Source organism: Protopterus annectens, chromosome 2.part1 (assembly GCF_019279795.1).
Source record: "Protopterus annectens isolate FY-2018-M chromosome 2.part1, PAN1.0, whole genome shotgun sequence".
Lineage (NCBI taxonomy): Eukaryota > Metazoa > Chordata > Ceratodontiformes > Protopteridae > Protopterus > Protopterus annectens.
The window spans coordinates 1,399,173,503-1,399,187,006 of NC_056729.1; the positions used below are offsets into that span (position 1 = coordinate 1,399,173,503).

Here is a 13,504-nt window from a genome sequence, read left to right on the forward strand (position 1 = left end):
TTTATGAAGTGCTGGTTAGCTTAAACAGCCACGGTTGGCATAATGCAAAAAACAGGCACTTTATCATGGTGCCACCATCATTTACTGTTACCACTCCTTTCACCATGTCAAGCTTAATACTTGTTTACTTTCATCCTTTGACCATTCTATGATCCTATATTTATATCTCAAATCATAATACAAATCTATGTCGGAGCACAAAAAAAGGAAGACCTTGTTGCTTTTGCTTTAACTCTCAAGACTGCATCTAAAATTTTGAAAGCTAATTTAAGGGCAACCATGTCTAAGTTCTGACCATCAGAATAACCCTCAAATCAAAAAAATGATTAATACTTTATTCTCTTGATGGAATTTTTTGTAAATACAATACTGATGACCTCTACAAGCTCAGAATTTTAGAGTTTCTTTGCATCATAGCAATCCTGTGTTCCCCTCAAGACAAAATGTTTATGTTTACTGTAGTTCATGGATTTGAACTTTCCTTAATACACATATCTACTACCCCATTTTCCTAACATATTCAGTAGTGTAAGCTTATCTGCCCCTTACAATATAATATCATACTGTTTCCCTTTTCACCCTAATCAGTACGTCTTTCTTACTAGCTTCTTTCTATTTACCCCTTTTAAATGACATTTTCTCTAGAGTAGAATGAAATGTAAATGGTAACAGTTTACCATTTACATTTCAGGTTTAGAGCCAAAGCTGATTTCTCCTTCTACCGTACAGCCTTTGAATGGCAAGAAAAATAAAAAAAACTAAAGTATGCACAAAAACTTGATTCAGCAACTTTGAACCAAGTATTACCAGTGACAGAAGCAACAGTACGCAGTAACACTAAATGAGGCTACAGAATGCAATATTTAAAATAAACACACAGCTTTTGTAGCAGATCCTTTTATAATAAACATTTAGCTTGTAATGAAGATCATTCTTTGCAAAAGAGCAAACCACAGCATGCAATAACACAATCAGATATATCTACTAACTTTTCCGGAATTATGTAGTAGAAAATAACTTAGCTATGCTTGAATCACACTCTTCTCCAAAATACAGTGCCTAACTTTAGAATATATTTCCATCGGAATATTCTGAAGCACTACTACACTGCAACCTTTCTGGCACCATTGTGCTAGCAAATCAATGTAAAGCAATTCCTGCAAGTAGGATCAAACGGCTTACAAGCAATCTTAAAATGCTGAACACAATAAATTACGGATGACGTATTTATCCACACCAGGATATGTATCAGCTTTCTGCTGTACATGTAAATTGCTAAGAAACAGAAAAAACAGCTAAGTAAATGATAATATTACTAATATTACTTTCAGCACCTACAATCACCATATTTTATATATATATATATATATATATATATATATGTATGTATGTGTGTATATATATATATATATATATATATATATATATATATATATATATTCTAAATAACTGTGCATATTATGTAGGAAAATGGGCAGAACTAGATAAACAACATGGCCATTACCTGACAGTAGAAACTACAATTATATACACAAAATAATGGGAAACCAAACCATTCTACAAAAATATTCTCAACCTTATGTATGTAATTTTGCATAACTTCTATACAATTTCACAGAATGTCCAAAAATAAATAAGTAAATAAATAAATGGAAGACTTCACAATTTATGCATGCAATTCCATGAATGGTGGGTACTTTTTAGCATGTTTTCACAATTAAAATTCAGTTTGTTTCTACTTCTATTACTAAATGTAATGCTGACATAATGTTGTCACTGCTTCATCAAAGATAAAACTATAAATCAATATAACGAGAAAGCAAAGCATCTGTGGATAAAACAGACTTATGACATTTGGGACTAACGAAATACAGCTGAAAGACAGTACCAACTATGATACCATACCAGACAGATAGTGATTGCTCTGATAAAATATGTCAGTAGGAAGGAAGAAAGAAACAAAGATTGTAATACGATATAATAACATATAAGCAGGCAGTACAACCAACAAAAATAAAAAGGGAAACTGGTAAAAAAAAACCTTTTCAGTTCAGGAACAATATGTTTCAGATGCAGCCACTGGTAGAAATCTACATGTTCATAATAAAGATAAGACTGGAGGGGTGAAAAGAACAATATATACAATATTAAATTTACACCTGCCTTGGAAAAATTACTCCCCCCTAAATTTAAGATAACTACAACCTAGAAAGTGTGAGTGGTTACTTTGTGTGTGCCCTGTATTATCTTGAACACAGTTAGTGAAGAAGGGTACAAGGCTGAAATACTAGACAATACCAAATGATAAGTAATGCTTAACAGTTAGCGTCTTACTACAAAAGGAGCAAAACTAACCACTTCAGAACCAGTCAATCCAAGGTCAGGAGCCCAAATAGTATATAAAAATCCACAGGTTTATTCCCAACGAAATATGTGCACAAAAATTCCCAACGAAATATGTGCACAATTTTGTGCACATATTTCGTTGGGAATAAACCTGTGGATTTTTATATACTATCTGGGCTCCTGACCTTGGACTGACAGGCTCTGAAGTGTTTTTTTTTTTTGTTTTTTTTTGCTCCTGGTGTTTTATTCAACCTTCACACGCTTGTTTTGGGTCTTATTACAAAAGGTCACATAAAATATTAAGAAAACGTAAGCAACAAAATGACCACAGACTACTAATTTGTAAGTACGTAGACATGAAAGCTCATGGTCCATAAGTCAAATAATACATTTTACAGCAGTCACCCTTTTCAATACCAAAGAACTGTTTTGGAGATAAGGAGTAGGTAAAAGGTTGAAGATGTAGATTATGATAATATCAGTGGTTGCAAAAGTTATTACATATATGTTATGCCCCCAAGGTTAACAAGATCATCTAAATATAAAGTGGATATAATAAACCAAGCAAGAAAAGCAATGAAGATATATTTAACAGTGTTAGAGAAAGAAAGGTGATTAAAATATTCTGAATAGATGCGATATCTCTTTTTTTGCAAAGGTTTTAGGGCATATTTAATGAGTTGCTTATACACAGAATACTTTATTCTAAATTATCCTAGTGGCATCTTGACCATTCTGTATATTTGCTTCCGCTCTACATTTACTAAGATGCCATATGATACTTCTCATAGTGATTTTCATCTATTTTGATTATGCTGACAACTGTGACATAATTAGTTATGTATTGCATTTGAAACAGGCTCAGCAAATATAAATTCAGGTAGTGACTAAAAGTATTGTATCACATTAGATTCTAAAAACAACAGGAGGACTCAAGACAGGCTCCAGGTTATAAAGCTTTAATCAGGCACAAGCGCTTTCACATCTGCTTCTTCAGGTGTATAAAAACAAACTGAAACTAGTCATACTTTTAAACATTGCTGAATGCATCACATGACAACAAAACATTACATGTCTATATACACTCGATTACTATAAAATAGCAAAGCTATATGGTAACCACAAGATGACTAAATATTCAAAGAAAATCATAAAACTATAATCATAAAATATTTCTTATATACTTTGTGCACTATAAAAACATTGTTAAAATACATATTCTTAAAAACAACTACTTTACCTACGTACAGGTCTGGCCTTTAACTTTGGTCTCAGTGGTATTTGTTCATTGGGACCATGTCCCATGTCAGCTCTGAATAAGACTATCCATCTAGCTTCCAGTTCCTCTGTTTTATTATGTGCCCCCCCCCTACTCACAAAACTCCTAGCAATGGCCATAAACTTAAATTTACATCGGTTGTTAGTATTCACAACATGTTTGACCAGGGCATTACTCCTGCTTTGTTTGCCTGTGTGATAAATGTGTTCTCTAACCCTCTCCTTGAGTGTACGGTCTGTTTTCCCAATATAACATTTCTTGCATACTACACAGTGTGCAAGATACACTATATGCTGTGTATCACATGTAGCTTGTACTTGTGGGTATACAGATGTAAGCAATGAATTTTTATATCCAGATCAGGACCGGCTGTATAAATTTAAAGTACAAGCTACATGTGATACACAGCATATAGTGTATTGTGCTCACTGTGTAGTATGCAAGAAATTTTATATTGGGAAAACAAACCATACACTCAAGGAGAGGGTTAGAGAACACATTTATCACACAAGCAAACAAAGCAGGAGTAATGCCCTGGCCAAACATGTTGTGAATACTAACAACCAACATAAATTTAAGTTTATGGCCATTGCTAGGAGTTTTGTGAGTAAAGGGGGGGGGCACGTGTAATAAAACAGAGGAACTGGAAGCTAGATGGATAGTCTTATTCAGAGCTGACATGGAACATGGTCCCAATGAACAAATACCACTGAGACCAAAGTTAAAGGCCAGACCTCTACGTAGGTAAAGTAGTTGTTTTTAAGAATATGTATTTTAACACTGTTTTTATAGTGCACAAAGTATATAAGAAATATTTTATGATTATAGTTTTATGATTTTCTTTGAATGTTTAGTCATTTTGTGGTTACCATATAGCTCTAACATTTTATAGTAATGGAGTGTATATAGTCATGTGATGAACTGTTATCATGTGATGCATTCAGCAATGTTTAAAAGTATGACTAGTTTCAGTTTGTTTTTATGCACCTGAAGAAGCAGATGTGAAAGTGCTTCTGCCTGATTAAAGCTTTATAACCTGGAGCCTATCTTGTGTCCTCCTGTTGTTTGCTTTGCTTTGCTGTAGTTTTACTGTGGACACAAGGACCTGCATACGAGTGTTTTTTTATTGTTCTTACATTAGAATTCTACTGCATTGTACCTTTTTGTTTTTACTGATGATTAGGTAAAAACACTTGATAAAAAGCATGTCCAGCTGCAGGAATTGTCAGGGAAAATACAAGAAACATAATAAAAAATAACACAAAAAGTGGATAACAAAAGTGATCAATGAGACATTAATTGGATATACAAATTTATCACGGCCAACATCATCAAGAAATAAAGTACTATAAATGACTGAATGATGCTAATTATCAAATATCATGCATCAGGATTCCAACGTACAACTTTTAATAATAACAGGATGCAGTAAGTGTAGAGAAGGCAATAATGACTGCAGGTAAGAAGCGCACCTTTAAATGTGGATAGACAAAATATAACAACCCAAAGGTCATAAAAGTCTTACGAAGAAAATATTGGTAACGCAAATGATAAGTACGTATCCAAGGTGTTCTTAAAAATGCATTAGCTTTTTCTTCTAAAAGGTTTAGAAATAACACGGAAAAACTGCAGTGTAGCACAACTGAAAATGATAAAATAATGTAAGACTGGCATAAGTAATACCAGTATAATGCTAAGTATTGTAAAATTGTAAAATAGTAAAAAAATGACACAAAAGTATTATATCAAGCAAAACAACAATTATTATTATTATGTTAATAAAGCATTGTTCAGTAGTAATTCATACTAACTCCAACAGCAGCATTTCAAGAAATCATGCAAACTTAAACCGTGTGGTGTGGAAACATTTTAAAGAAACAGTTATGCCATTTATTAACAAATCAATAGACATCTCTGGGAAGTAAAGATGAGATTAGAAATTATATGCAGTTGAGACTCAACTACAAATACTGCGTAACGTTTTAAGGAACAGAGGCAATATTTTCACAATAATCCTTAGTTAGTACCATCGTAACTCTGCTCAACACTTTCTTCTGAAGTGGTTTCAAAAACTGTAATGTTTGAAAAAACTGTAAGTAAGGAATACTCAAGGAATTATAATGCCCAATGGAAGTTAATTCACCTACATATGTGATGATTCAGACCTTAAACCAATTTCTTCTTCTTTAGATATTACAAATAACAAAATGCTATCAGTAATTATTTTAATTGTTCTCCAAGCAGATTATCTAAATCAAATTACAATAACATACTATTGCAGTCTTTCAGAAATTTAATTTACAAAAACTTTATTTTCTGTTTTTAAAAATGGCTATACTCCATGTGTTTCCAATAGCAAATACATTTTAAGGTATATTCACAAGATGTTAATTTAAAACACAATAATAATCTCTTACATTGGACCAATTACCTAAACAAGGCAAACATATTATCAACCGAAACATCAATGCAAAATTTTGAACTGAAATCTGAAAACTGTGTGTTAGCCTTCAGTATAAGAACAAAAATTGAAGAGAAAAGAAATATGATGACAAAAATTTAGGAAGGGGCTAGCCAAATTTACTAAAATACTTTCCTACAGTTGTGAATAGTAATTATAATATCAAACTTTCTCTAAGTTATATAAAAAAACTTAGAACTTGATGTTAAATTTAGTAATAAATATTGCAGTTGTGTTAATTATTACAATTTCAGGACACTGATAATACTAATAAAGATTTGACCTTGAAGTTGGTTACTCTAACAACATATACTACATTCTGAAAAGTCTTATTTATATTTATTTATTTAAATATTTCAGTTTGTTGACCGGGGAAGTTCACTGGGCCCATGAGTGTCCGTTTTCAGTGGAGGCCCAGGGAGAAAAGCTTCAATATAACATAAAACATTAAAGATACAAAAGTAAGTAAGTTACAAAAATAAAGTACAGTTTACATGAATGAACATTCTGTAACAGGCTTAGTTAACAAAGATAATTTTGATGTATCCGGAAGGCTGTACTGTGGAGAATCATTTAGGAAATACCTTCATAACAATTGAAGTGTAGTAACATTATACATAACAATTGATTAAAGTAAGGAAACAGTTTACATGCATTCATTCGATATAAGAAGCTATTTACAATATTTACAAGATAGATATAGTCTTTGCTTGGATATATTGTACAGAGTGTGTATTACCCCATGTAAAATCAGAAAAAATGTTTAAAATTAATGAGGTTACTTGTTGGAGGTATAAGAAGGGTTTGATGGCTGAATTGTAGCCTATATTACTAACACGTGAAAAGAATAATAAATATTGGGAAGATATGCAGTCTTTCGTTATGACATTGTGGTCTGACAAGTGCATGCCAAGTGAAAAAGTGACGTTAACGAATGTTTCATATTCCTAATACAAGTCCTTTACAGTACCCTTTGATATGGACATTATTACAGATGGTAAGGAAATTAACTACTATGAACTGGAAAAGTGAATCATCATCTAACTTTAGCCGCTGTTGTATGCCAAGTAGAAATTAATACTGTATCCATAAGATCAAATGGAAAAAGACCAAATTTCAAACGTATCAAATTAAAATTACTATTAGATAAATTTAACTAAGAACTGAATTGTTAGCACAGAAGTACAGAAAATTGTATTGTTTAATTATCGAATGTGATATACACCTTTACAGGTACTGCACAGCAGTACCACTGGTGCAAAAGGTAGCAGAGTTATTTTTGGTGCTAGAAGACCAGAAGGCTGTGAGTTTTTTCTCCTTCCAGCTGAGTGACTGGGGGTTCTTTTCTTTGTATCTTTTTCCCCCTCCAGTGTTGCACTCCTGAGTGCGCTGTCCTTCAGATAAGACCTTAAACCAAGGTCCCATCTGCTTAAGGTGGTAGTAGCTCACATAGATTTGCAAGATCCCACGCACTTATCGAAAGGAGTAGAAGTTGTTTCACGATGCACTAGCCAAATTTTCCTAGAAGAAGAACTTCCACCTCAGGGTCTCACCTGTAGAAAGGCCACTACCTTAGTGAGACTTAACCAGTCAACAAATGGATCATATATATATATATATATATATATATATATATATATATATATATATATATATATCAGTATATATTGTATATAAATATTCTTTTCTTTCCTATTTTATTCAAAGTAAAAATCTTTAAAATAAAAGAAAATTCAAGGTAAGACAAGTGAGCATGAATGCATTTCAACATGAAAAGCATCATCATCAACAATGTTGTTCACACTTATTACATGGAGTTGGGCTGCCACATTAACATTAGTCAATGTGACCAAATCATCTAAAGTCAGAATTTACACCACTGCCAAACTATTGTTTGAGGTATACAGAAATTATGGGAGGAGTAAAGTACTCATTGTGCAGTATGCACTGCAACTGTTTCCCAGAAGATTATGCAACTTTCTAGACTTCCTGTGTTTTTTTTTTTGTGAACTTCCCACACCTGCCTTACCATACCACCTAGCCACTTCTGCTTTTTGGTAGCATTGGTACTATATCTGTTTCCTGAAGCATTACTCTTAATGTTGGTGTTGTACTTTTTGCAATAGTTCCCTCCATCAAAGTATGTACAACAAAAGGACACTCTTTATCTTTCTCACAGAGGCACACACAAACACAGACACCCATAAACGTGCCAGTGTGCACATACACACAAACATTCTTTCTTTAATTACATATCATGATGTTATACATGAAACTGTAAAGCTTTTCTTTTAGATTCTCTATCATGTCATTTAAAAGATAGTCGGTAATTGTGAGATTTAGCCATTTAAACCAAAGATAGCCTATTGATTATCATCCTTTCCCCTGAAAGGGTCAAATGTCCTAGTCAATGGTCTCAAATCCAGTCTATTTTTCAGACTCTATTCTTTGACATAAATGCATTTAAATCATAATTACCTTAGACATGTGTGATATTAATAACAGACAATAAATAACACAGGGGATAATTATATTGCTACACCTAATTAGAAGTGTTGCACATTTTATCATACTGACGTTGAGAATTATGGGGGGGGACAAGGCTTCCTAGTAATGGTACTACAGTTTACAGTGTATCTAATGGTAAGGAACTACACATTCAGATCCACAATAACCACCGAAAAGTGTCACAAGAGTTGCAGCAACGTAACTGAAAAAAAAAAAAAGTAGGTCGGATAACAGTTGTAAAATAAAGCAGCTTACATTAGATGGACAAAAATTAACACAGTGGATTGGGGGAACAATTAACCATGGAAAAATACAACTATAGTAAAAACAGCAGCAAAAAACAAAAATGTAAACGGATCTAAGGACATATTACAGTTCTCCTAAATGGAAATAAGCAGTGTGAGAAGAAACAAGTAAGACTGGTGGGATTTTAGGATGTATATAAGTCATCATTAACAGGAAATAAAATTATAATGTGCCTTTCTGAAGAACTTGTGTTTGCAGTTACATGGACATAATGATTACATTTCAGAGTAGTGTAACAACTATGATACACAGTTGACATCCAAAACCTTTAACAAGACACTAAAATAACATATATGGCTGTGCAATGGAATTCTTAACAGAAAACATTAAATGTCTTAAATATATCTGCAGACTAAAAGAGACTACTTTTATTAAAAAATAAGAAGATATGGGAGTAACTATACACAGATTAATGATATCGTAGGTGTAATGTTACTATGTTTTATGAAAGTGAGGTGGACAATTAAATAGCCTTATTGAAGAAGCAATGGGATCAAAAATGATAAGGAAACTTATACAAAGAGTAACCATAACACAGTTATGAGAAGACTGAAAATTAAGCTACTCTTTTAGCAGAATCTACAACAATCCAGTAAATAAGGAAATAGGCAAACTAGGTGGACTAGGTAGTCCTTATCTGCTATCAACTTCTATCTTTCTACATATAAGGAGAAGGAACCAAACCTGAATGTTGTGAAAGGACATAAAGCAAGCAGCACACTATGATAATCATACAAAAACTACACACAAGAAAACAGAGAATGCAGTGCAATGTTTGCACTATTTCAGTGCCAATGTGGGCATCCTGACTTCCTAACTCCTGAGACAGTGATAAAGCCCAAAAGACAAGTTACAGGCGAACATACTATTTAGAGATAAGACGTTATGCAAACAAGATACTTGCAGTGTTTCTATCCACTGTAATGTGCAATGTAGCCAGTAAAACAGATTGTCATAACCTTTCATTGTTCAACAATGATAGTCTGAAAGAGCTCTGCAACCTTACCACAGGCTACTAAAACTGTATTTTGCAACTCATGTGATTCAAAAAAGCAGATTCTGATGATTTATTATCAAGTTTCAGACATCAGTATTTGCTTTCACAAATGAGAAGCTTCTTCCTCATCTTCTGATAAAAAAAATCCACTAGCTCCATTATCGTTCTAACTTCTAGCTATCGTAAAAGTACTGTTAATTTAGCATTTCTCCAACTAATTTTTCTTACAGGGTGTCACTTACGCCTTTTATCTGCTTGGCATACAGACCACAAAACTAACCGTGCCTTTTGGGGGGGAATATCATTCGGGCTATGTGTTATGTAATTTGACCGTGGGATGCTTTCTTGTTAATGCCAATACAGGCTTATCGACACCAGGCCAAAAAGAGGACGAAAGGCTTATCTTCGATATGTATGCGCATTTTATGAAGTGTTTGTCTAATCTAGTATGTCCGTCCGTGTTATGCCCGCATCTTTACATTTTAGTTCTACTTAAATCCAGGAGAAGACACGCATCTAATTATACATGTGATACGCAAGATACACTGTTGAGTGTCCAGACCTGGAGCAGTAAATGCATTTAACACAATAGTAATTATCAGACTTGTTCTGCGTGCTTATCCGCAGTTAAAATGTGTGAATTAAATAGAATTTTTTCTAAAGACTGATGCAACACAGTTAACAGAATTTATGCAATTTCACTTATAACGTTTTTCCCCGACTGCTGTCATCTTACTAAGTCACAAATGATCTGTTCTTGAATCTCTTATGTCCAACCACTTTCATTCGTGCCTAGTCGCGTTTCTCTATTTTTTTTAATTCACGGCTACATACGTTTCTTATTACTGCAACTGATAATTATCTTAACGTGGATAACTTGAGAAAACCAACGAACCAATTGATACTAATAGTGAATAAATAATAAAATGGAAATTACCAATTAGTAACTACAGTTTCAGTCACTTTCAGACTCGGAAATTGACATGTGCCTCAAAAGGCAGCGACATATGCTTAAAAGGGTTTTGGAGACCACTTGTGCAACAATTTCTTCTTAGTGGATACCCGCCGCTTAACCATAGTTTAGGCCTCAGAATGAGATGGGCATTCTTTCGAGGCTTGGTCGAAAAGCGCATGCGCACCGTCAAAGTCTAGGTTGTCACAGTTTCAGTGCATCTGTAAAAACGTATTTCAGAACATTAGGCTTAGACTGTTCATTTTGAAACGCGTTATACTTTTAATGATTAATGGTTTGCAGTAATCTGTTTGGAGTAGACACACGGACGCGTTTGCTGAGATATTTATATGGAGAAACAAATACACCTGGCGGGATAGAAGGTCTCAAGGGACGTACGTCTTTTTTCTGTTTACAGAGGCTATGTCACATTTTTATCACAAAGAAAAATGTTAAATAATGATGGTGTCATTGATCAGAAATTGCACTGATATCCAATCATAAACACAAATTAGTGTATCTCAGATTAACAGCTGTTCTGAACAGCCAGCCATGCAGTCTGGAGTCAGGAGAGAGCCAAGGAGAGCTATGTATGATTGTAAAGGGAAATCTGTGGGCACGTCACGGTCATACAGTTTGCCACGTTTTGTGGCATTCTATTTAAAACGAGACGCAACAGATTGCTGGCATCACCATAGCCCACTGCATTTAATGTTATAGCACTGCATGAACTTCAGTGCCAAATACTATATTTCAAAATGGTTATAGAAGTGCAGCCGTGAAGTGGCATTCCGGGCGATGAAGAAAATATGTTCCTTGCAAAACCACACTCTGGTGACATTAGTGTACTTTTGTACAACAACATGGCCTATAGCATATAGAGAAACAGGAGTACACACGCATTTATGAAAGCGTGTGTTACTAAGTGCCCAGACCTGAGATGAAATGCATTTTGGTTATATTGGCACAATGTACTGTTAACCACCGATGACTGTGTGCTGAATGAAGTAAAGCTGTTGTAGAGATACTAGATAGCCTAAAGCCAGAAAGCCAAATCAGCATTACAGGATTATGCAGCTAGATATGCTTCAGTTTTTCTACAATATACCAACAGCGTCTCTTTTAAATCCTTCGAAGAAAAAGCTGGCTGATATAAATCTTGGCGTATACATTACAGCCTTTGACAATAATTCAGGCAAGGTGATAGCATGTATAAAAGCGGGAGACTTCAATGTGTAAAAAGAGTAAATCAGAAAAGGACATGCAGCGCCAGAAATGCTTGCCTACTTTGTATTTTTAAATGACACCCCGATGTTTGTTGTGGAAGGTGCAGAATAAAGGCATATACTTTTTAAACAATTTCACATTACACCTTGTTGTGATTTGTCTTAGAGTCAGATTCAATCTGGTATTTTAAGTGCATGATGAAAAAAAACTTAAAGGGCACACACATCTGCAAAGCATCTAAAATGTTGTTTATATTTTCTATAGTAACCTTTCTTTGCTGAGGCTATATTTGTTTTTGCACGTGTTTAAAGGCTTAACCCACTGCTCTGGACCATTCCCTAAACCCGACGTGCAATGACTTAATGATATTGTCTGGAGTTCAAGTACATACCATACAAAATATTTAAGAAGGATCTGCAAACCTTTCAAACGTTACCAGATTTTTTTCCCTTTCCACCATTAAACTGCGACCCCTTTGTATCTGCAAAAGGCTAAAAGTTAATGGTCCATTAGAAATGCAGTATGTTAATACAGGTGTTAATCAACCAACTGGTGGTAGTTACCCTTTGCCAGTCCCAGGCCTGGACCCTTTTTTGATTTTGCGCTCCCAGGTCTTCCTTCTTCTTCTCTCCCTGTCCTCCTCCTCCCCAGCCGGCGAGGCCTCCTCCAGCAGCTCCGCTTTCACTGCACTGCAGCCGGCGAACGAGAGAGAGAGAGAGAGAGAGAGATCATACACTCCGCGGGGTCCTAACACCCCTCCTCTATACAACGTAGGGCACTATGCCAATACCCGGGCCCTCCCGGCTCACTATACTTTTTCAAGAAACTGTAACACAGTATCTTTTACACACAAGCTGTGGTCTGCTTATGAGTAACAGCAATTGCGCTGCTACTGCAGTAAATTATAGCAAATCTTTATAATTTGTTAACAGGATTGATAATAGATTTGAATGTCGGAAGTCCCACAATAGCTACACAATACATTATTTGTGTAAGAAGGGGTAATAGTTTTTTAACCCATGTGCGTTGTAAAGCAGCACATTCCTTCTCACCCATGGTGATCCAAGTGGACTATTTTCAGATATAAATTATATGTACTTAGACCATTCGTTGCATTTTGAGGAGCAAGGTAACATTTTCAACCAGACAACATTGACAATAAAATCGGGGAATTCTACTCTTCTGATGTACACTCGGCTCGGCTACATTTCACTATGCATGCCCACGTCCTGTTAAAAGTTTTCACTATTTTGTTTACTTTCTCTCTTTCTCTCTCTCTCTCTCTCTCTCACACACACACACACACACACACACACACACACACACACACACACACTAAATACGAGACCCAGGAACATTGTCTAGTTGTATGACTTGCTTAGAACTGCACAATTTGCATGTGTCGATTGAAGGTCTCTAACCCTGGAC

At 34.7% G+C, this 13,504-nt stretch overlaps 1 protein-coding gene across 6 annotated transcripts in view; it reads right to left on the reverse strand.

The window, feature by feature from the left end:
• DNMT3A (DNA methyltransferase 3 alpha) overlaps positions 1-12,772 on the reverse strand; it is a 5,166,949-nt gene extending 5,154,177 nt beyond the window's left edge. For all 6 annotated transcript variants that reach the window (XM_044062880.1, XM_044062879.1, XM_044062877.1 and 3 more), the window contains exon 1: positions 12,640-12,772. The gene's annotated coding sequence lies outside the window, so the exon portion shown is untranslated. The remainder of the gene's footprint in view (positions 1-12,639) is intronic.
• Positions 12,773-13,504: the final 732 nt, after the last annotated feature.